The sequence below is a fragment of the Prionailurus bengalensis genome, chromosome C1 (genome assembly GCF_016509475.1).
Source record: "Prionailurus bengalensis isolate Pbe53 chromosome C1, Fcat_Pben_1.1_paternal_pri, whole genome shotgun sequence".
Lineage (NCBI taxonomy): Eukaryota > Metazoa > Chordata > Mammalia > Carnivora > Felidae > Prionailurus > Prionailurus bengalensis.
The window spans coordinates 203,241,401-203,262,493 of NC_057345.1; the positions used below are offsets into that span (position 1 = coordinate 203,241,401).

Genomic DNA, 21,093 nt, shown 5'->3' on the forward strand with positions numbered 1-21,093 from the left:
TAGTAATGGAAAGCTCATGGAATGTGGCTGTCTGTCTGCTACTGTCCTAAGCTCTTTTCCTGGCCTCATTATGATCCTACTAAAAAAATGTACAGGGCGCCTGGGTGGTTCAGTCGGTTAAGCATCCAACTCTTGATTTCAGTTCAGGTCATGATCTCACAGTTTGTGAGTTTGAGCCAGGGCCAGATCAGGGCCAATGCTGGGCATTCATCAGCCCCCTCCCCCCCCCCACTAATGTTTTCTGAGTTTCAAATGTCCCTGAGCAAAATACCAACAACAGGAACACCCTTGGAGATTCCCCCAGGGATCACGAGGGTCTAAAGCACCAGACAGCAGCCAGTCAGGCAGACAAGGGCTCTCTGCATGACCTGGCCCCTGCCCTCCTCTCCACCACCACTCTATATCCATCCCCTTGTCAAGGACCCAAATCCATAAAGGGGAGGGGGGCGGATCTCAGTCCTTTGAACACACCTAGCTCTGCTCCTCCTCAGGGCCTCTGCATATGCTGTTCCCTCTGCCTGGGACACGCTCAGCCCAGCTGTCTGCATAGCTGAGTCCTTCCCACACTTCTGGCTTAGGCTTAAATGCCACCACCCCCGAGAGGCCCTCCCTGACTCCCTTAATTTACACACATATGGGCATGCACGCACACACACACACACACACACACACACACACACTCCTGCACTCCTATCTTTTCCTTCACAGACCTAATTACGGTTTCTAATTATGCAGGTGTCTGTTTTCTTGTCTATGTTTCCCTTGCTAGAAAACAACCGCCGTGAGGGCAAGGAATACATCTTGTTCATCACACTAGTCCCAGCACATAGTAGCTGCACACTAAATACTTGTGGAACGATGAAAGACACTCAAGGCCCAAGAAAGGAAGGCACCTGCAGCCACTGGTGGTAAAAATCACTGCCATTTGTTGGGCACCTCCTGTGTGCCAGGTGCTGGGGCTAATCCTGCCACATGCCTGTCTCTCTGAGACCTTCCAGTCCTGCAGAGTCAGTAATATTGCTCCCATTTTACTGATGAAAAAATGGAGGCTCGAAGAGATCATGACACTTGTCCCCGGTCAATCTGCTGGGGAAGGGTGCACTGGAAGTGAAATCTTGGTCTGTGGGCTCCAGGCACCCACCTGGCATGGCCCCCAGCACCTCAGTCATGAGCAAGTGGTAGGACCCGGTCCCCAGCTGGGTGACAACTCCCATTCTCAGGGCCTCAGGTTCTCAGCCTCAGTTACATAAAACCCCAGACTCCTCAACTTGCCCAGCCCTTCCAAGGAGCTCCCCACACCCATGACCACCTGGCCCCTGGGGCTGGACAGGGCCGCCTTGCCCCAGCCAAAACTAGAGCCACTTGAGTCTCTGACTTAAGCACTTCATACACTCCCCTTATCTCTAGCTAGTCTTTTGTGTGTGTGGTAAAATGCACACAACATAAAATTTACCATTTTAACCATTTCTTTTTTTTTTAATTTTTTCACTGTTTGTTTATTTTTGAGACAGAGACAGAGTGCAAGCAGGGAAGAGGCAGAGAGAGAGGGAGACACAGAAACTGAACCGGGCTCCAGGCTCTGAGCATCAGCACAGTGCCCAAGGTGGAGCTCAAACTTAGGAAGAGCGAGATCATGACCTGAGCCAAAGTCAGATGCTTAACCGACTGAGCCACCGGGGCACCCCACCATTTTAATCATTTTTCTAAAAAGTACAATTCGATGGCAATCAAGTGCACTCACACTGCTGTACAACCATCACCCCTATTCATTTCCAGAATGTTTTCATCTTCCCAAATAGAAATCCCACATCCTCTAAACAAGAACCCCCTTCCCCTTTCCTCCCAGCCCCTGGAGATCCCTAATCTCCTCTCTATGTCTACGAATTTACCTGTTCTAGGCACCTCATACACTGGGAATCACACAGCATTTTGTATCTGGCTTCTTTCACTTCGTGTTATGGGCTGAGTTATATCCCCCCAAATTCATATGTTGAAGTCCTAATTCCCCAGTACCTCAGAATGGGACTGTATTTAGAGAAAGGTCTTTAAAGAGGTGATGAAGTTACAATGACGCCATCAGTGGGCCCTCATCCATTATGGCTGGGGTCCTTATAAGAAGAGATTAGGACCCACAGAGAGTCACTAGAGGCACAAGCAAAAAAAGAGGACCACGTGAGGACACAAGGAACAGGCAAGGAGAGAGGCCTCAGAGGAAATCAAACGCGCCAACGCCTTGATCGTGGACCTCCAGCCTCCAGGACCGTATGAGGATCATCCATTCATGTCGTAGCACTTAGCAGAGCGGCGTTCCTTTTTAGGGCTGAAGACTATTCCACCATATAAGTACAGCACATTGTGTTTATCCATCCATCCTCGATGGACACCCAGGCTGTTTCCACCGAAGTTCTCGCTGACGCCTCCTGCACATCCCTGCCCCCACCGCTCCAGGCGCCCATCTCAAACGACACCAAAAGGTACACGGGAGGGAAGAGAAGGTGGGTTTGCCAAGGGCCTGCTGTGTACCACTGACTGGGTGCTTTACATACATTATTTTTATTCAGTCTTCATGACAAGTTTTTGTGGCAAATAGGCTCAGAGAGGTTAAGCAATAGCCCAAAGTCGAACAGCTAGTAGTAATGGCAGAAGCAGAAGCAGCAGCATCTGGTGAGGTTTCTGTGTACATTCACTGCATGCCAGGCACACTATGTTATCCCTTACACGCCCTGTGACCTTTTCTTAAATGTCATTTATTGGAGAGAGAGAGAGAGAGAGAAAGAGAGAGCAAGGGAGGGGCGGAGAGAGGGAGAGAGAGAATCCCAAGCAGGCTCCGCACCGTCAGCACAGAGCCTGACACGGGGCTCGATCCCACAACCATGAGATCATGACCTTAGCCAAAACCACAAGCCAGACGCCCAACCTACTGAGCCACCCGGGCACCTCTCCCTGTGGCCCTCTGGCGGTAGATAGCAGTACCCTCATCTCACAGGATCTCAAGCAGTCTTCTCAGCAATCCTGTGGATCCAAGAGGGCACAGTTGCTAAATGACAGTGCCCGGACTGCCACCTGGGTCGGCCTGACTCCGATACCCACTTTGCCCAACGCACCATGCTGCCTCCATAGCCATACACAGGTGCCAGGGGCTGTGAGAGCAGAGAGCACTCGGTGGGGGGGGCGCAAGCAGGGTCCACGGAGCAGGGTCCTCTGGGCCAGGCCTCCAGGACACATTGCTTTTGTCCGTGGGGTGTCACACCCACTAGTGTTCTAAGACCCCCCCAGGGTGGGCAACCCTGGTGTCTCGTTCAGGGCCTGGAGCTCACTATGTGGATAGGGTTTTAACAGGTGGAGATGAGGAGAGGGCGTTTCAGGTGGCAATGATCACATGAATAAGGCACAGCAGGAAGAACCACTAGAAGTCTCCTTTGGCCGGGACACGGGTGGGGGAAGGAAGCAGGAGGGACACTAAAGGACACGTTGAAGGAGACAAAGGGAAGGAGGACTGGCTGCAAATTCTTTCCAGGCTGGAACTGCCTACGGGCAACTTTGCCCAGCAAAGCAGTTAAGACTTTCAGATGCTGGCACTGGAGAGCCACTGAAGATGCCCGAGTAGGAGAGGAGGCAGGGGGAAGTAAATGGTGAAACTTAAGGCAGGCAGAAGATAACGCAAATAGCAATACTACTAATAATGGGGGGGGAGGGGGGAAGGGGGTAGAGAGGAGGAGGAGCTCCAAAGCCCAGAGACAAGGGGCCATTGGGCACCCTAAAACCAAGAGGCCCCCATCCCTACCCTAACAAAACACACACTTGGATAGACCCCCACCTCCAGCCTCTACTGCTCTTCCCTCAGCCACAGCACGGAAGGATACCACTGCCCCCAACTTCTTCCCTTCCTGCCCTGCACAAAGCAAGTGGACCCTCCCCACGGGAGCCACTGTTCACCCTTTGGGCCCCGCTCAGGGAGCCTGTGGCCAGCATGCTGCTACCTGAGCCCTGGTCACGGGGGCGACACGGCGGGGGTCAAGAATAATGCAGATCCTGACCCCAGAGGATCTAGCCCACATGCCACGTGACTGAAGAAAGAGCCCGAGGACCCCTTGGCCGTGGACAGCCCAGCACCTGAGACTTCACATTACGAGTCCACTGGTCTCCAGCAAAAAGACCACAGCCAGCCCCTATGAGCCCAGCCAAGTGGACCAAGGGATGGCTCGGAAGCCCCGTAGGAGGCAAATGTGCACCCCTCAGTACCTGAGGGTGCATAACAGTCAGGCAGCTACAGAACACCACAGCCGTGGTGAGGGGGGCAGCAAGAACAAGGCCAGGATGGCTCAGTGGCTCAAGACACTCTGGCCTCCCCTTCTGAGCCCCAGGCCCTGGGCAGGGGGTTCCTGGGGGGGGGGGGGGGCGGAGATGGCCACTGCCCTGGCTCCATTTCTTCCCAGGCCCGCACCCCCTCCTCCAGGCCACCTGTCCTCACCAGAGCTTGCTCCCGGCCTACTCGGCTATTTCCTTCCCTTATATAGAGTTCTGCTCAGGATCAGGAAAGGAAGTGCATCCAGTTCCTGGAGGCAAGAAGGGGCCTGTTCCCAGGGACACCTCGAGCTGAGGGGGGTAGGGAATGTCCCAGCCGAGAGTCCCCTCCAGAGCCAGGGGACCGGCCCTTTCCCCAAACCCAGCACAGACTCCAATTCAGACAAGAAATAGAGGAGAGTCCCAGAGGGCCGACTCCGGGCATTGCCCCTGGGACTCCTGCCCCCAGTCCTCCCCCCAAAATCCTCCTGAGCCATACACCTCTTGAACCACTGACCCAATCAACCTGCTCCCCAAGCTCCAGCAGCTGCCCTTCTCCTGGGTCCACCCTCTTGTCTGGGAACCTTCTCCTCAGGCCCCACTCACTGGCCTCCCAGCCCACTGCCAGCCTCTAGGTCTGGTAACACACTCAAGAAAGGGCTCTCCAGTCAGGGAAGTTTCTCTACAGGCAAACACCTCCCTGACCTCTTAGCCACACCCACACGCGGCAGCCTGACCTGGGAAGTCCAACTACACAAGGGGGAGAGCTGGGTGTGCCCTTCTTGTGCCCCGCCAGAAGGTTCTAGCCACAGGAAAGGGGTTGCGGTGGACCTAGCAGAGCATATGCTGTGCAGCCAGCAGTCTCCCCGCTTACTGAAGCTGGTCCCCTGCAGAGCCCTTCTGGAAGATGGCATAAGATAGCACCGGATCAGCCCATGCTGGAAGCCCGGCTGGCTGCAGAGCATTTTCTCAGAAGATCTGCCTCCCCTTGAACCCCAGCTGGGACCCCGGCTCCAGCGCCCCACTTACCCACACCCACAATTAGGGAGTCCAGGAGGGCTGAGGTTGCAACCAGGCCAGCCTTCCTATGATGAAACCCCAGTGACCAGGAGAATCGGAAAAGTTGAGGTCAGCAAACCTTTACTGAGCACCTACTATGTGCCAGGCCCTTGGGAGCACTAGAGAGTAAGCAAAGGGTCCAAGAGGGGCTGAGCAATAGCCACAAGACAGGGTGGGGCACGAGGCCACAGGAATTTACCGGCAGGGCTAAGAAGGCACAGCTGGGCCGGCCCAGGGCTTGACACTGGTCAGCATACTGGACTCACAGCCTTACCCCCACCCTGCCTCCGCCCCACTGCTCCCTTGCTCAGCACTGACAACCACTCTACTCCCCCACCCCTAGCCACCCAAGGTTGTTAAGCCAGAAACCTGAGTGCCCGCCTTGACTCCTCCTTCCCTTCCCTCCCACCAAGCCTGGATAGTTCGTCTGCCCAAATATCTCTCCAAGCCACCCTACCCTCCAGTCCCCTTAACCACAGAGATTACTGTGAGAGCCTCCTAACTCAGGTCTCTGCCTTCGGTCTTGCCCCTCTAACCTATTCCCCACTCAGCAGCCAGGGAACTATTTCGAAAATGCACATCCAGCCCTGTCACTCTCCTGCCTGAAGTCCTTCCCGGGTCCATGGGATAGAGTCCAAATGCCCTAATATGGTCCTCATAGTCCTCAGGGACCTGGCTGGGTCTTTCTTTCAGTCTCCATTCCCCACCTCCTTGCCTCAATGCTCTTGTTCCAGCCAAAGAAACCCCCTTTCAGGTCTAATTCTGTTCCATCTAATACACTCTGAGGTACTAGGTGTTATCAGTCCATTTCCCAGATGAGGCTCCAAGAGGTCATACACTTCACCCGAGGTCCCAAGCCTCCGCTCTGCCCAGCACCACACCACCTTGCCCAGTCAGGGCCACAGCAAGAGCTTCATGGCGGGCATGGCCTCTGAGGTGGAGGGAGCAGGGGAGACGGCAGAGGTGGGAAAACAGAGAAGAGAGACCGGTCGGCTGGGCCCAGGGAGCACACGGCAAAATGGAGGAAGCGGGTCAAAGAGGGCACACTGTGCAAGGCCTGGCGGGTGGGACTGAGGCAAATGTCCAGGGCTCTGGAGTAGCCCAGTGCCTCCAGAGCCAGTGAGAGAGGGCACAGGTGAGGGGCAGGGCTGGAGGCCAAATGTCCAGCCTAAAATAGGCAGCTGCCACCGAAGGGAGTCTGGCGCTGAGCCAGGGCCGGAAGCAGAGCGAGAGGCTACCAAGAGAGCTTCAAGGAGACATTAGAAGATGGAGAAGCCAGATACCACTGAGGGGCCCAGCCTGGAGGACTCGGAGGAAGCAGGGCCTCTACTGTACAAGTGAAAGTGTCAACAGGCAGTGTGAAATGTAGACTTCAGAGCTGCCTTCTCCTGAGATTCAAAGACCAGGGAAAACCCCAGCCCTTCTTCCCCTCCTGGAGAGGGGCCATGTGTTCTGAAGCAGGGGGTGGGGTGACATGGCCTATAGCACAGAGAGCAGCTTCTAGGAAGTTCCTAGAAGAATCTGGTCGAGGAAGGGCTGTGGTCTGTGGTGAAGGTTTCAGTGGAATGGGGGGCAGGAGGGCAGGGGGTGACCGGCATGGGAAGCAAGACCATGCATTCACTCAACAATACTGAGGAGGGCCCCTCAGTGCCAGCTTCCCAGCTGAGGGAGACAGAGATGAATAAGAATGGCCTGGCCCAGGAGGGGACCTTGGGGCCCACTGGAGGAGGCACACATGTGAACAGAGAATTATAAAAGAGCCCAGTAACTGCTATAATGAAGGTATGAAGAGGCCTATTATCTCACTGGGATTCAAACCCATCTGTTTTTCCAGAAATTACGCCCAGAGGGAGACTGCCCACCCAACTCCCCTCACTCCCCACTGAGGGTTTCTGTCCCCAGATGAGAACTTTAAGGGACAAAAGCCTTTGACCCTAAACTGTGCCAGAACAGTAAGGCAGGAAGGACGCATGGGAAAAATATCTAAGAGCAAGGGGGAAACCCAAGAAGTCAAAGGGCTCGGGGACTACTGAGAAGCACACCAGCAACCCTCGGACATGGCAAAGGAGGCTGAGGGGAGGGTAGTGGGGGAAAGGCTGGCCTCAGCCAGGCCACGAGCTGAGAATTCTGGGGCTAGAAGCCACACTCGAGCCCACACAAACACCAGAGGCTCCCCTGGCCTTCTGAAACCAGCACAGCATCTGCTCGCGGGCCATGACGGGGCCTCCTGGCCTCTCTCCCTTCCACACCTGCATGGTGCCTTGCAAAGTGCACGTGTTTACCCCCTCCCTCCCCCCGTTTCCTAATTTCCAAGATGCTGTTGCTTGTCTGGGGCACCATCTTTTGAGGGGGAAAAATGTACCCAACACGTACACTTCAATTGCAAGGCACATGCCAATTTCAGAAACACCAAAATGTAAAAAAAAGAAAGAAAAAGAAAAAGAAAACCATCTCAAATTTGAAGAAAATTTTTGTTGTAACCTAAAAGTACTTCCTTTTTGAAAGATTCAGGGACACCAAAAGAAAGAACAAGGTGAAAAGAAACCCAACCGCATATTACCCCGGAGAAACTTCTACATCCTCAGGGCCCATCTGTGGCTTTTACGTTCCCTGGACACCTAAAGGTCATTCTGCCTCATCACCGGACTCTAGACTGCTCTGAATCTAGCCAAGAAATGGGTAGCTGGGGGCAGATTCAGATCTCAAAGATCACACATAACACCTTCTGTTTGCGGATCCTTATTTCCAAATTCCTCAACACATCGGGAGGCCATGTGGTTTCCAACCAAAGGGCAAGAAGTGGGACAGAAAAAGCACTGAACTTGGAGTGAGGCGTGCTCCCAATGGCACTTTGTCCCAGACCACCACTTCCTGAAGCCCCCTGCATCTGTAAGATGGGAGTTAGGAGACCCACTTTGCAGGGTGCAACTCAATAAAGCTGACTGTGTGGACACGATTAAAGATTCCTGGAACACAGCACCCGCTGGGAAAACATAGTCCCCTTCCACTGAGTCGGTTGCTATTGTATTATTGCTCCCGTCTGCCCCTCAACGTCTTCATTTACAGAGCAGTAAACTGCACGGTGCCCCATTCTGAGCACTGCATGTATCCCGACTTCTTCGAATCGTCACTTCAACCCCGTGAGGTAGGTTCTGCTCTCATGCCCTCTTGAAAGAAGAAACTGAGGAACAACAACAGATGAGATGAGGTTGTTGACTTACAAGGTCCCGCCCATCCACCGTTAAGTCAGAGATCGGGACAGTAGAATATAATGCAAGATTCCCATCCAAAAAAAGTAATAATAATAATCCACCTTTTTCCCCCGAGATTTCAACTCCGGCTAGGCTTCAGGTATCTGAAAATGCACTCATTTAGGAAACTCCTAGGCCCCAGAAGGCAGCGACAGGAGGAGTTCGTGTGTTGGTTCCGCACAGTTGGCACCTGTCAAGGGCTGGTGTGCTGGAACCCCATCTGCTCTGATGAACGGCACCAGGAGCCCCGGAAGCAGGAATCCCAAGGGTCAGGCAGCCCAGCCTCATGTTGCGCCTTTAAATCCATCTGTGGCCGAAGCGCAGGAAGCCCCCTCTCACTCCCAATTAGCAGGCAGGCAGTGGAGACTTGAAGTGAAGCCAGCACTGGAGGCCGGCGGAGGCCTGGCTGTCAAGGGCATTGTTTGGCTCCATCTGACGCATATCCACCCCCCTGCTTCCTTGTTCTCCAGGAGAACCTCGGAGATGCACACATCTGAAACCAGGTCCGGGGGAAGGGGCGCTGCGGGGAGGGGCAGCGGAAGGCCTGCCTCTCTCTACTGGGTTCAGAAAATGCAGGCAGGTTTTAAACAGGCAGGAGAGGGGGCTCACATGGGCCACAGACCTGGTGGCCCAGAGACACCGCTGATGTACGTACACACAGTTCACATGCCCTGAGGCACACACACACACTGCACACACAGTCCTGCGGCCCACTGCCAGGTCCAGATGCAAAGTCACTCCCTAGCGCTCCCGGCCCCACCCGGAGCAGAGCTGCACCAACAGGAACACAGCAGCCCCACCAGCACACCCACAGGCAGGGGACCTGGTCCCGGAGCACAGCTGATCTGAGGAAGCCAGGGACAGAATGACCCATGTGGGCAGACGACAGGAGGGGAGAGCATAACCAGCAGAGGTGGGGTGGGGAGGGTTCAAGTCTGAACACTCACCCAGATCTCAGAGGTTGTTGTTGTTTCAAAGTGCCCGCAGGAGCCAGCCCATCCACTGAGGCAGGACCAGCAGCAGATTCCCCCTGGATTCTCCCCCCTACCTACTTCCTGCCCGTCCTTCTGGAAGAGCAGGTGAGGGGCAAGGCACACTGATGGAAGCTGGGTAGGAAGGGTCAGAAACAGGAGGGCGAGTGTACAAACCATGGGGCAGATCTGATAGGAGAATAAACATCCTAAAAATCATGGAATAAAGGCATGGGAGCTGGAATTTTAGGGGTGGAGGTGGCGAGGAGGAGCAAAACAGAGCTTGGGGCCTTGACTGACAGCCCCAGTATCTGAATACATAGAATGCACGGGGTACTGCAGACATGATGCCACATTTAATTCTTTCAACAGTGCGTACAATAGACACATCTTCCTTTTCCCATATGAGGCCACAGAAGCTCAGTGAGAAAAGTAAGTTGCCCAAGGTCACACAGCTATGAGCAGTTGAACCCAGGATAGCCAGACTGCAAAATCTATACTCCTATAGGCAACCCAAGTCACCTGGGTGCTTCGAAGACAAGACAGGGCAACTATGGGGCCTAGAGGGTGTGGTGGCAGAGCTGGAAGGAATGGCTGATGCAGAGGAGCACAGAGAAAGAAGCAAAGGGACCGGGAGGGGGGCGGGGGGCATGCCACCTTAGACCCCCAGTTCCTAAGTGACTCAGTGGCTGGGCCTCCCGGGAGCATTTCCGGAGCCCCAGACAGCCCTGCAGACTAGGAGCCACCTGCCCAGCAGAGACACGGGGCCATTACTCACTCACAACTGTTACTCACTCTTCTCTGCACCCTGCACCCCCCCCCCCCCCAGCGCATCACTTACTCCCACTCTGTTCTCTGAGAGTGGCCGAGGGGAGCCAGCAGATCTGGCTGGTTCCCTCCCCCGCTTCACTAGCTCCAATCCTGCCAGTGCATCTCCACCTGAGTCACTGGGACAGAGCCCTGGAGACTCTGGTCCACTCAACCCTGACAGCTGTTACCCTCCACTCTGTTCCAAGAAACAGAGCTGCCTGGAAGAGTGGTCAACTGGGCAAAGAACCTTCCAATCCCAGGGCTGGAAGGGACCTTCCCAGCATCTCAGCTGGTTTCCCAGCAGATGCCTGAAGACCTTCCAGGACACCCACTCCCATGCTGGATGGCTCCTCTAGCAGCCCCAAGAGGAAGAGCCTCTCTGCTCAGAAAGATCCACAGACTTGCAGGATTTCAGCACTGGTTAGAGAACTCTCCTAAGGCCCATCTGTCACCTTACAAACGAGGAAACAAGCCAGAGAGGGGGCGCGATTTGCCCAAGGTCACACGGTGCCAAAAAGGGACAGGAAACGGGCCACCTGACCCCCCACACCCGCCACCAGTCCCTCCACTGCACCGCAAGTCCTGGGCCAGGCCCTGAAAGCCCACCCTCACCCCTGCCCACTGCAAAGCAGCTGCTCATCCGGAAAAGCACTGGAACTGGGAGAGCTGAAGCCAAGATGAGGAGAGAAGGAAGGAAGGGGGTTCCCCAAACAGTGTTTGGTGGGGAGCAATCACCGCCTAACGGTGAAGGGGCACGAGGAACAGTCTTCCCAGCAGATGGGGAGAAAGACCACAGGCCTTCCGGAGGCCATGCAGCTAAGAGGCCAGGCCCTCTGGCAGCAGACGATGGGAGGAATTCCTAGGGTCCCAGCTGGGGACTTGGGAGAGTCCTGGCCTCCTCTCTGCTCACCTCTCCTCCCCCTGGCCCTCGCCCCAGCTCCCCTGCTCTCCCAGGGCTCCCGCCTGGAATCCAGGGTGGACGCGGCCTCCGCTCCCACGCCCAGCTCAGCCCCGCTGGCCACATCAGACACAGCCCCATGTGTGATGTCCGAGGCAGCTCACAAGGCACTGAAGAGCCTTCGAAGCTCACGAGGCACTGGGGAGCCTCGTCTGTCTCTTGTGCTCTCCACCCACTCTGGGCACTTATGCCTGCCGAGAAGCCCCTGCCTGCCTCTCTCCCTCTACACCAACACAAATAATAATGATAACAGTAATGATAATCAAGGGTCATATAACATGGCCTACACTCTGGACATGCTTCTATTTATTTCCCACTTTTGACAGAAGAGTAAATTAAAGCACCGACCACAGTCACACAGCCTGCAAGAGACGGGATCAAGACTGAAACTCAGACGGTGTGGCTGCAGCATCTGACCTTGACCCCCTCCCCGCCCCCACATTGCCACATTGCCTCATGATAGGACCTGGCTCCAAGTTAAAGCTCCTGAAATCCCTGCTTCCTCATCCACACACAGCCACTGAACTCCTGCGGTCACACTGGCCTTGGCGACGCTCAACGGTCCTCGTGCCTCTGAACGGGCAGCCCCTGTCCAGACACTTACCAGGCCGCTTACAGTCAGGCGGGGAAGCCTCCGCCTCCAAGCGGGCAGGCTCCTCCACCTGACTCGGGGACACTCCTGTTTGTTCATTCATTCAACAAATAGTGAGGGCCTACTGTGTGCCAGGTAGATGGTGAAGGATGCCCCCAAAAGGAGCCTCTGGATTCCTCAGAAACGCGAGCTGCCTGCGGTCCATCCTCACCCCCACCCGCTACGATCCGTCCGTGCCAGTCTTGTGTGTGAAGCCTCACCCAGGAGGGCTCTCTTCTGGCCTGAAAGATCTCCTAGTAACGTTTCAGGGCCTCCTCGGCCTCCTGATTCAGGAGAGGAGGGCAACACGTGGGAAGGGAGCCCAGAGAGACGAAGTGATTCAGGAGAGGACTTCCCAGCTTGGGGTTGAGAAAGTTGAACAGAGGAGTCCAAGGGCCTTGGCTTATGGCCTGTCCCCAGATCTCCCCGGGCTGGACAGTCTTCACAGCTGCCCAAATCACCTTCCTAAATAACAGTCTCCTCGCATTTCTCCCACATGAAAGCCCTCGGCTGCTCCCTTGTTAACCTGGCTCAGAAAGTCCCCCATGGCCAGACCCCAAGCAACACCTACAAGCTCTCCCCAAAGCCAGGCTTTCCTACACACAACACTCACTGAGGGCTTATCCTGTGCCAGGCACTGAGCTGACTGCTTCATAGACATGATCTCATTTTATCCCTACTATGATTCTATGAGGTTGGAATAGTCACCCCATTTTACAGATGTAGATACTGAGGTTTGACCCAAGGTCACCCAGCTAATAAGCAGCAGAGCCGGGAGGGACAGCCCCGTGTGTCTGACTCTAACACAGGACTGGAGCCACTATTTTATCCATTACACGTGTGCTACTGTGCCTTCGTGCGTGCCTTTCCCCTGCGCCTGAAGAAGTCTTCGTCCCTTCTGCTTCCTGCACAACTCCTTCTTCTCAACCTTCAAAACCCATCTCGGGGTGCCTGGGAGGCTCAGTCGGTTAAGCGTCTGACTTCAGCCCAGGTCATGATCTCACTGTCCATTGGTTCAAACCCCACGCCGGGCTCTGTGCTGACAGCTCGGAGCCTGGAGCCTGCTTCGGATTCTGTGTCTCCCTCTCTCTCCGCCCCTCCCCTGCTTGTGCTCTCTCTCTGTCTCTCTCTCTCAAAAATCAATAAAAACATTTAAAATTTTTCTTTTAAAAAACATTTCAGGGGCGCCTGGGTGGCGCAGTCGGTTAAGCGTCCGACTTCAGCCAGGTCACGATCTCGCGGTCCGTGAGTTCGAGCCCCGCGTCAGGCTCTGGGCTGATGGCTCGGAGCCTGGAGCCTGTTTCCGATTCTGTGTCTCCCTCTCTCTCTGCCCCTCCCCCGTTCATCCTCTGTCTCTCTCTGTCCCAAAAATAAATAAACGTTGGAAAAAAAAAAAAAAAAAAAACATTTCAAATGGCACCTCTTCTCCAAAGCTCTCTCCACTCCACCAGGTCATACACACCGCTTCCTGCTTGATACGCCCTCTGCATTTGGCAGAAACTGTCCATCTACTCCCCTTTGTCTCCTACTAGACCCTGTCCCCCTGGCCTTTCCAGCCCCATACCACCGGCACCTTGCCTGGCATAGGGTCAGTGCCCAAAAACAGCTTTTAAGTGAATAATCAGGGGCCTCGTGTGCCTGGCCAGATTCAGCCACGGCCACACAGCCTCCAAGGTGGATGCCTGGGCACTGCCCCCACCCCAGAAGCTGACCCCCAGCCTCAAGCAGGCATCAAGTGCCCCCCATGACAGTTGAACACCCAGCTCATATCCCTCGGTGAGGGCTTCTCCCTGTGCTTGTCCGCCTACCCCTCTCTGCTCAACCAGCTCTGCTGTTTCTGGGAGTCTCAGCCAGTGATTAGGGCCCTAATCAGCAGGACTTCCTGCCTGCGATTGCCAGAGGTGGGGGCGGGGCAGAAGGGAAGCAAGGTCAATCCAAGGTGAAGTCTGCAGCCTGGGATGGACTCCCGGACGCTTCCAGCCCTGCACCTCCCTAGCCCTTCAGCTGACAGGTGAGGATACCAGGCCCAGCAAGGGAAGGGACACTTCCAGAGTCCAGGGACAGAGCAAGAGCACTGCTCTCCCCATGCCCTGGGCCTGTGTTACACTTCCCTTGAACCCTCTGCCCACCCCTTGACCCCCAACCAAGCCCCAAACCCAGGACCTTACCCACAGACTGCTCCCCATAAAGGGCTGTTGTAGACCAGTTGATTGCTCAGATCTGGTCAAGGTCAAGAGCCAAAGGCAAGCCCCTCCTCCAGAGGAGCAATGGCCTAGAAATGGAGCATAGGTGAGCAAGGGCTGAGGAGGGGAAGCGAGATAGGGCCGGGTTGAGCTCAGGAACCCCCCCCCCCCAGCTGTCATCATCATCAACCCAAGCCCATTCTTTCTCCAAAAAAAAGCTTAATGCCTTTTGCAGCTGCAACTGGGCGGGCCAGGGGTCCGGAAATAGAGCTCACACCCCTGACCTGGAGCACCCCCAGCCTCCCTGGGTGGGAACCCGGGCTAGGTGGAGAGTGCGGCTTGGCAGGCCTTTAGGGCTGACCCCTGCTAATGAGGAACCAGAAGGTGGAGGACCCCAGAGAGGCGAGAGCCCTGGGAGGAAGAGGCAGTGTGGCCAGGACCCACCCCTACCACAGGTTCAAAGCCCCCAGCTATGTGGCATGCAGGAAGGGCTGGGCCTGGTTCTCCCCCACCTCCCGCCAGCAAGGGATTGAACTACAGTTGCAGCAAGAGGGATGGAGGTTAGACTTCAGAGAGACCTAGGGGATATAAGACACAGCAACTTGCAGCAGTTATTTGGGGATCCCACTTTACAATACAGACACCACCCCCATGGGTATGGTCCACGGTCAAGAGAAGCCTGCCTGGAGGCCAGGCCAGCCACATTCTTGCCAGGCCTGGGAGTCTCTGATTCAGTGACTCTCATCAAGGGATGGGATAGGATCCAAGGAGGGGAGCTTGGCCTGGTTTATAATAATGCATCTTGTTTACAGTGATGGCAATTTTCTCAGCGTCCTCCATAAACACAGCTCTGCATCGGCTCCCCTGGGCAGACAGGGCCTCGGGAGGTCCCCTTAGCTCCCCGCCTCCCCACACTCACAGAGAGAGAGAGACAGAGGTCAGGGGGAACCTCTTCTCTAGGCTCGGATGCTAGGACCCCTCAAGGGAAAATGACGCCACCATCTCCTCCACCCTCTGATCCCATAATGCTCCCGTCTTAGGGACGGAACAACCCCAAGAGAGAGAAAAGAGTGAACTGAGCCCCTAGAGAAACACCAGGACCACCACCAGAACCAATAATAACAATTACTCGCATTTGCTGATCACTTGCTACGTGCCGGGCTCAAACACTGCTGGAAGTGTTTCCAATAAACTAACCCATTTGATACTCACAACCACAGCATGAAACAGGTACAATTGTTATCCCCTATTGCAGATGAGGAAACTGGGGCTCAGAGAGGTTCAGTCACTTGCCAAAGCCACACAGTCAATAAATAGGGTTATCTTCAGTTGAGCCCCAGCAGGCTGGCCTTCAGAGTCACCTTTTCTGCCTCACTCTAGACCTCTGAGTAAACTCAGCCCTGTTTCCGGGCCTAGCAAGTCCTCCCAGGCCCCATCTAAAACCATCACTCCTCTGCCCCTCATCAGGCAGCCAGTTCGTGCTGAGCAACCCTCTGCCAGGCCCAGTAAGGACTGCCAGAGAGGCAAAAGGCACAGGCCTGGCCTCAAGGAGCTCGTAATCCAGCCAGAAGACAGACGAGCACACGGGAAGTTTGAAGGACGGGGAAAACTAAGGGGTCCCATGTTCTCTGCCAGAGAAGGCTTAGGAAGGTTTCTGGGGAACCCAGACCTCTAACTGGGACTCCCTCTCACCATGGGAGCAGGACAAGACTCTGCTCAGACACCGCTGTCACCCCTCGTTGCTCGCAGGCTCCCCGGGACCACACCCTCCTTGGCTAGTCCCTGCTGCCTCCCGAAACACCCAGGCCTGAGCTACAAGCCTCCAGCCCTAAAAAGGCAGGGATTACAGAGTCCAGACTAGCCCTCGGAGGAGGCAGCACCAAGGACTGCCTGGGGCCCACCTACCACCCCACCCCACAAAGCTCCAACTCTGTGGAGACCAACCATCTCCCAGAGGGAAACCAAAGTGTGGACAAATAGAAAGATGGCCAAGGTCACTAACCAGGGTAGAGGCAGGCAAGGGACCCAGCTGCACCTCCTGCCACCTCCCCTCTTGGGAAAGTGCTTCAGGCAATTTGAGAAAAGGAAGGAGAGGAGGGCCAGGTGTGACCTTGCATAATGGAGTAGGGCACCCAGGGAGGTGGGCATGGCCTGCAAGGCTGGCAACCCTTCCACCCCACTCCTCTCGTTCCGGCTCACTGGTGCCCACGCCTCTGTGTGCCTAATGGCTTTGAAAGCTAAGAGCCAGGGCCATGGGGATACAGCACTGGGGACAAGAGTCCCTCCAGTCTCTGAAAACCTCTCTCCCCCTCCCCCAGCACCACACCCACTTGCTTTTTTCAGAGTCCAGTAACTGGGAGGGCTTTCCTCTGCCCCCCTCCAATACACATCCCCCAGCTGGACCTCAGTTTCCCTTTCTGGGGTAAGACTCATGGCCCCAGAAAGAAGCCAAGAAGCCAAATGACCTGCAGCTGAGAGCCTTTGCTGTCCCCAGCTCTAACCCTGACTTCTCTAGGCTCAAGGGCACACCCAGCATCTCACCTTCCTGCCCTTCTATTGGGTCTCGGTCAGACCAGAGCAAAGAGTGTCCTAATTAAGCTGCCTCATCTAGTCCCAGCTCGAGACGAGGGACTACACTTAGACACTTGGAAAGGACTTCATCCTCAGACGAAGCCAGGACTGACTGACTGGAGGCAGAGGGTTGGCCAGGGGACCTCAGACCCTACTCCTTCACTCTCTCCGCTAAGGAGAAAAGGAGTCACAGGGGTTGTGTGGAGAGGCAGGCTGGGACGGGAAGGACGGAGCCCGGGTGGGTTCCTGAGCCTCTCCCAGAAGCCCACCTTGACATTCCCATCATGAAAAGCGCCAGCCTCCCAGGGTTTGGGGTTCCAAACCCTGTATCTCCAACCCCACAATGCCTCTCCTCTGGCAGCCTGGCACCCACACCACAGAGACACAGGTCTGGAGAGGTGACGTGGACACAGCGAGTGATCTGCTCCTCCCACACTCCTCCCGTGAAATCCCCCTGCGACTTACACAAACCACTGCAAGCTGCCCCTGACCACCCTGTGTTATTTCACAAATTTGGAAACTGAGGCTCAGGTAAGAGCCAACGCGGGGATTTTCTGCATCTCAGACCTTGGCACTTCTCCTCTGTCTACTAGGTCCTAGCAGGCTGGGGAGGCCCCTTCTCATGGGCTTGTGGGGGCGTGGGGGGAGGGCGAGGGTCAGGGGGTACGAACTGGGCAGGGGTTTAAGCTGCCAAACCTCAAAGCACACCCCTATCCCTAATCCTCACACACTGGCCCCCAGTTAGCCCCCTTAGCTGGGAGCATGGGCTCTAACTGCAGGGGGCAGGGGGTGAGGTCTATGGCATCCCTTCCATTCCATACCATACACAGGTCTGTGCTGGCCCTTGTGGGGTTAACCAGCGGGGCAAGGCTCAGAATAAGACAGGAAGAATCGGAAGAAACTCAGAATCCTTGCAGGAAGCAGCTGGGGCAGACCTGGCAGGAGAGTACGCAATGGGTGCGAGGGGAGAGCATCGGGCTCTCTGTTCCCCAAACACTGGCAGGGAGGAGAAGACAGTGCCCCCGCCCCAGGCCAGAGGCCACCGCCTTCCTGCTCTCCCATTCCGGGTGTCCGAGAATTCCTGACTTCAAGAATCCCAGGACCTCAGCATCCCAAGAGACCTCCAGGGTCATTTCTCCTAACCGCATCCCAGCTCAGGAATCCTTCCAAGCTGTTTTCAAGCCGCTGTCCGAACTCTCCCCAGGACGGGAGGCTCACTACCTCACAAGGCAGCCCATTCTCCTGCTGACCAGCAGGCTTGTTAAGAAACCCTTCAACAGACCTGAGCCAAGCTTCCTTCACCAAGCAAAAATCCATTCTCCCTTTTTGCTTCCTGTTCCCACCTCAGTACTAACAGGGCACTGAGAATTCTCAAACTCCAGGTCTTCTGCTACAGTCCATCAGAGGTGAGAAGATGGTCATCCAACGGCAAGGTTGGCCCTGAACTCCCCTGCACCCCACCCAGCAGCCCCCCACACCCGGCCACCAACCCCCAGGGTGTTTGTGATTCTGGAGGCTGTGGCCCCCATGGGAGATTCTCGGCTGGGGCTCTGTGGGAAGTGAAGAATGAGAAGTACTGAGAGAGGGATAGGGAAGGAGAGGCAGGGGTCTGGAAGCAGAGATTCCCACGCCCCCTCCTCCACCACCTGATAATTCTCAGCTCTGAATCAAAGTCCTGGCTCCCAAACCTCGGGGTTCCGGGAGACCTTCCCCAAGCGGGGATCCCAGCACTGGTCCTATTGAGAGCTCTCCCACCCAGCTCCCCATGCAGACACAGGTCCCCACCAGCCCTGGGCCAAAGGGGTCGGGGCAGATGGGGGGCTCGGCTATAACCAGTTCTGAGGTCCTGGGGGACAGCGAGGGTGGGGGAGACAGGAGGAGCCGCCAGCTGGCAGGGTTAGAAGCGACTTAAGGCCAAGTCTGAGCCACAATGGTCCCCACCCCACCCAGGCAGCTTCAGGAAGGGGCCCAGCAGAGACTCAAGGAAAGAGAGTGCTCCCCCACGCCCTCCTGACCCCCCTGCTTTGATTCTGCCACATGGAAGAAGTTCTGCAGCTTCCAGAAGAAAAACCCCTGTCCCCAAAGATTCTGGAACCCTGGTTTCCAGTTCCTCCTCTGAGCCTCACCCCACAACTGCTTGTCCTGCCCTCCCCTACCCAGCACCCATCCTGTCCCCTAACCGCATGCCCTGCAGGGAGCCCGGCTGGGGGGCACAGCAGGCTTCTCCTGGTCACCCCTGGTCACCCCCTCCCAGTTTCCTCTTCTAAGACAGTGGCCAGCAGAGAAACATCTGGGCAGGCAGTCCTGGCCCTGGTCCTGAATTGGGGGGTGGGGGCCAGACAGGGAGGTTTAGCTCTGCATAGACTCCCCCACTTGGGAAAGGGTGGCAGGCAGGGCATCAGAGGGTCAGAGGAGGAGACAGGGGTGGGAAGAGAGGAAGGAGAGGGGGGTGGAAAGCAGCTGCGTGTGTCTGTTCATTAACCACCTGGATTAGCCATTTCTGCCCAGAGGGGTGAGGAGGGAATGAGAGCTGCTGGCTGGGGGAGGGCAGCAGGGGGCACTTATGCCAGGCTGTGCCCAGGGACCCAGGGACCCAAGCTGCGGGGAGGTGAGCGCAGCGGGGAAACCCTTCCGGGCCCACTAGACCCTCCCTGGAAGCCTTGGGCAGCCCTCTGGGAGATGAGAGGTGGGAGCAAGGGGAGCCCCGAGAACAGGGCCCGGCAGCAGCTCCAGCGGTGGCTGGGAAAGAAATGAAGAGGAAAAATTCCCACGCCCATCTCCTGGTCCCCTCCTGAGGCACCCCTGGTATGGACAGCAGGGAGGGGAGGAGAGCCCCGCAGACCCACACTCCCGACCGCCCCCTCTCGCCCTGCTGGCCTCAGTCTCAAGCAGCCACTGACACCGGCAACTTCCCCGGCAAACAAAACTCCTCCTGACTGGTCTCTTCTGGCGGGGGACAACCACACCCCAGACACCCTGCCAGAACCAGACAATGAGGGCAGGGGACTGACAGGTCGGGCTGGGGGCTGGGGGCTGGCCTAGCCCCGGGACAGGTGACCAGGTGGGCTGACCTCCCCCTCCCCTAATTTATGTGATGGGAGGTCCTGACAGCATCAGTAGGACAGGCCAGCACACACACACACACACACACACACACACACACACACACACCCCACACTCACCTTTCTGACAGAAGAGCCACCGGGTGGGTGGGTGCCTGGGTGCCCCTCTGTCTGGGACAGAGGCAGTGGGCAATGACGGGGCAGCAGCTGTGGCTGGCAAGAAGCTGGTAAGCTGGCTGCCGGGAGGAGGGCGTGAGTAAGCCTTGTGTCCAGGGCAGGAGCGGGAGCAGGAGCAGAGCTGGTCCCAGGGCCACTGCTGGGAGCAACTGAGCCAGGGCGCCGCTCGCCCGGCTCCCTCCCCCGGCGGCGGGCGGGCCGGCGGCGCACCGCCTCCTTCCCCGAGCCGGCCAGCAGCCCGCCCGCCGCCGCCGCCTTTAACCCCTGAAGCGCTCAGCCGACTCCGGGCAGCTCCCGGCAGGGCGGGCGCCTGGGGCCCCGCAATGCAGCCCCCACCTCCTTCAGCAGCCAGCCAAGGACCTGCAGGGAGGCGTCAGAGAGCCTGGGGGCAGAAGCGGGAGGACAGGTGGCAAGAGGTCCAGGACCCCACGGAAGAAACAGAGCAGCAGAGAAATGGCCAAAGGGCTGCGGGGCGGAGAAGGATGTTTGGTCACATGGCAGTAACGATGATAATAATCAGAATAACTGGCAACTCCCAATTTTTTGGAGAGCACCCTGCTCTATGCCAATCCCAACTCATTTTGTGACAGGAGACCCAGAAGCTCACTTCTGAGCCCGTTTTTTTCTTCATCTCTGCTTTTTTTCTCCCGGCTGAGTGAAGGCATTTGTGGTTTTATATGCAAAAGTGATGCGAATAGGAACTCCGGTTAATGAATTGCATGCTTCAGCTGTCTTTGAAACGCATCAAACAATAACATGGACCGATGGATGGAGAGATAAACAGAAATGTGATAAAGCAAATATACCAAAGGATTCATTATAGAACCTACGGAGTTCACCATTTAATCCTTTCGACTTTCCTATATAGACAAAATTTATTTATAATTAAAAATATCAGGGGAAACGTGATTTGAAAAGTTTGAAGATAAGTGGACAGGATTATTTTGAGGAGAAGGGAAAAGTCATTTATTTGCAACACACCTGTTGCATGCCGGACACTTAAAGAATATTCTCTCTCTCACTTAATCTTCAAATCTCCCCTGTTATTCTAGCTGAAGAAAGCGATCCTGGAGTGCTTCGGTGACTTGTCCAAGACCACACAGGATGATGTTGAGCAGAAAGTCGACCTTGGATAG

At 55.9% G+C, this 21,093-nt stretch overlaps 1 protein-coding gene across 11 annotated transcripts in view; it reads right to left on the reverse strand.

Annotated features, from left to right (window-relative positions):
- Positions 1 to 21,093, reverse strand: part of TNS1 (tensin 1) — a 202,565-nt gene that overhangs the window by 114,920 nt on the left and 66,552 nt on the right. Inside the window, exon 1 of one of the 11 annotated variants that reach the window (XM_043577786.1) lies at positions 19,901 to 20,181. The exons of 9 other annotated variants lie outside the window; for them this stretch is intronic. The gene's annotated coding sequence lies outside the window, so the exon portion shown is untranslated. Of the gene's footprint in view, positions 1 to 19,900; positions 20,182 to 21,093 lie in introns of those variants that run through there. One more of the 11 variants, XM_043577787.1, reaches the window with a different exon arrangement.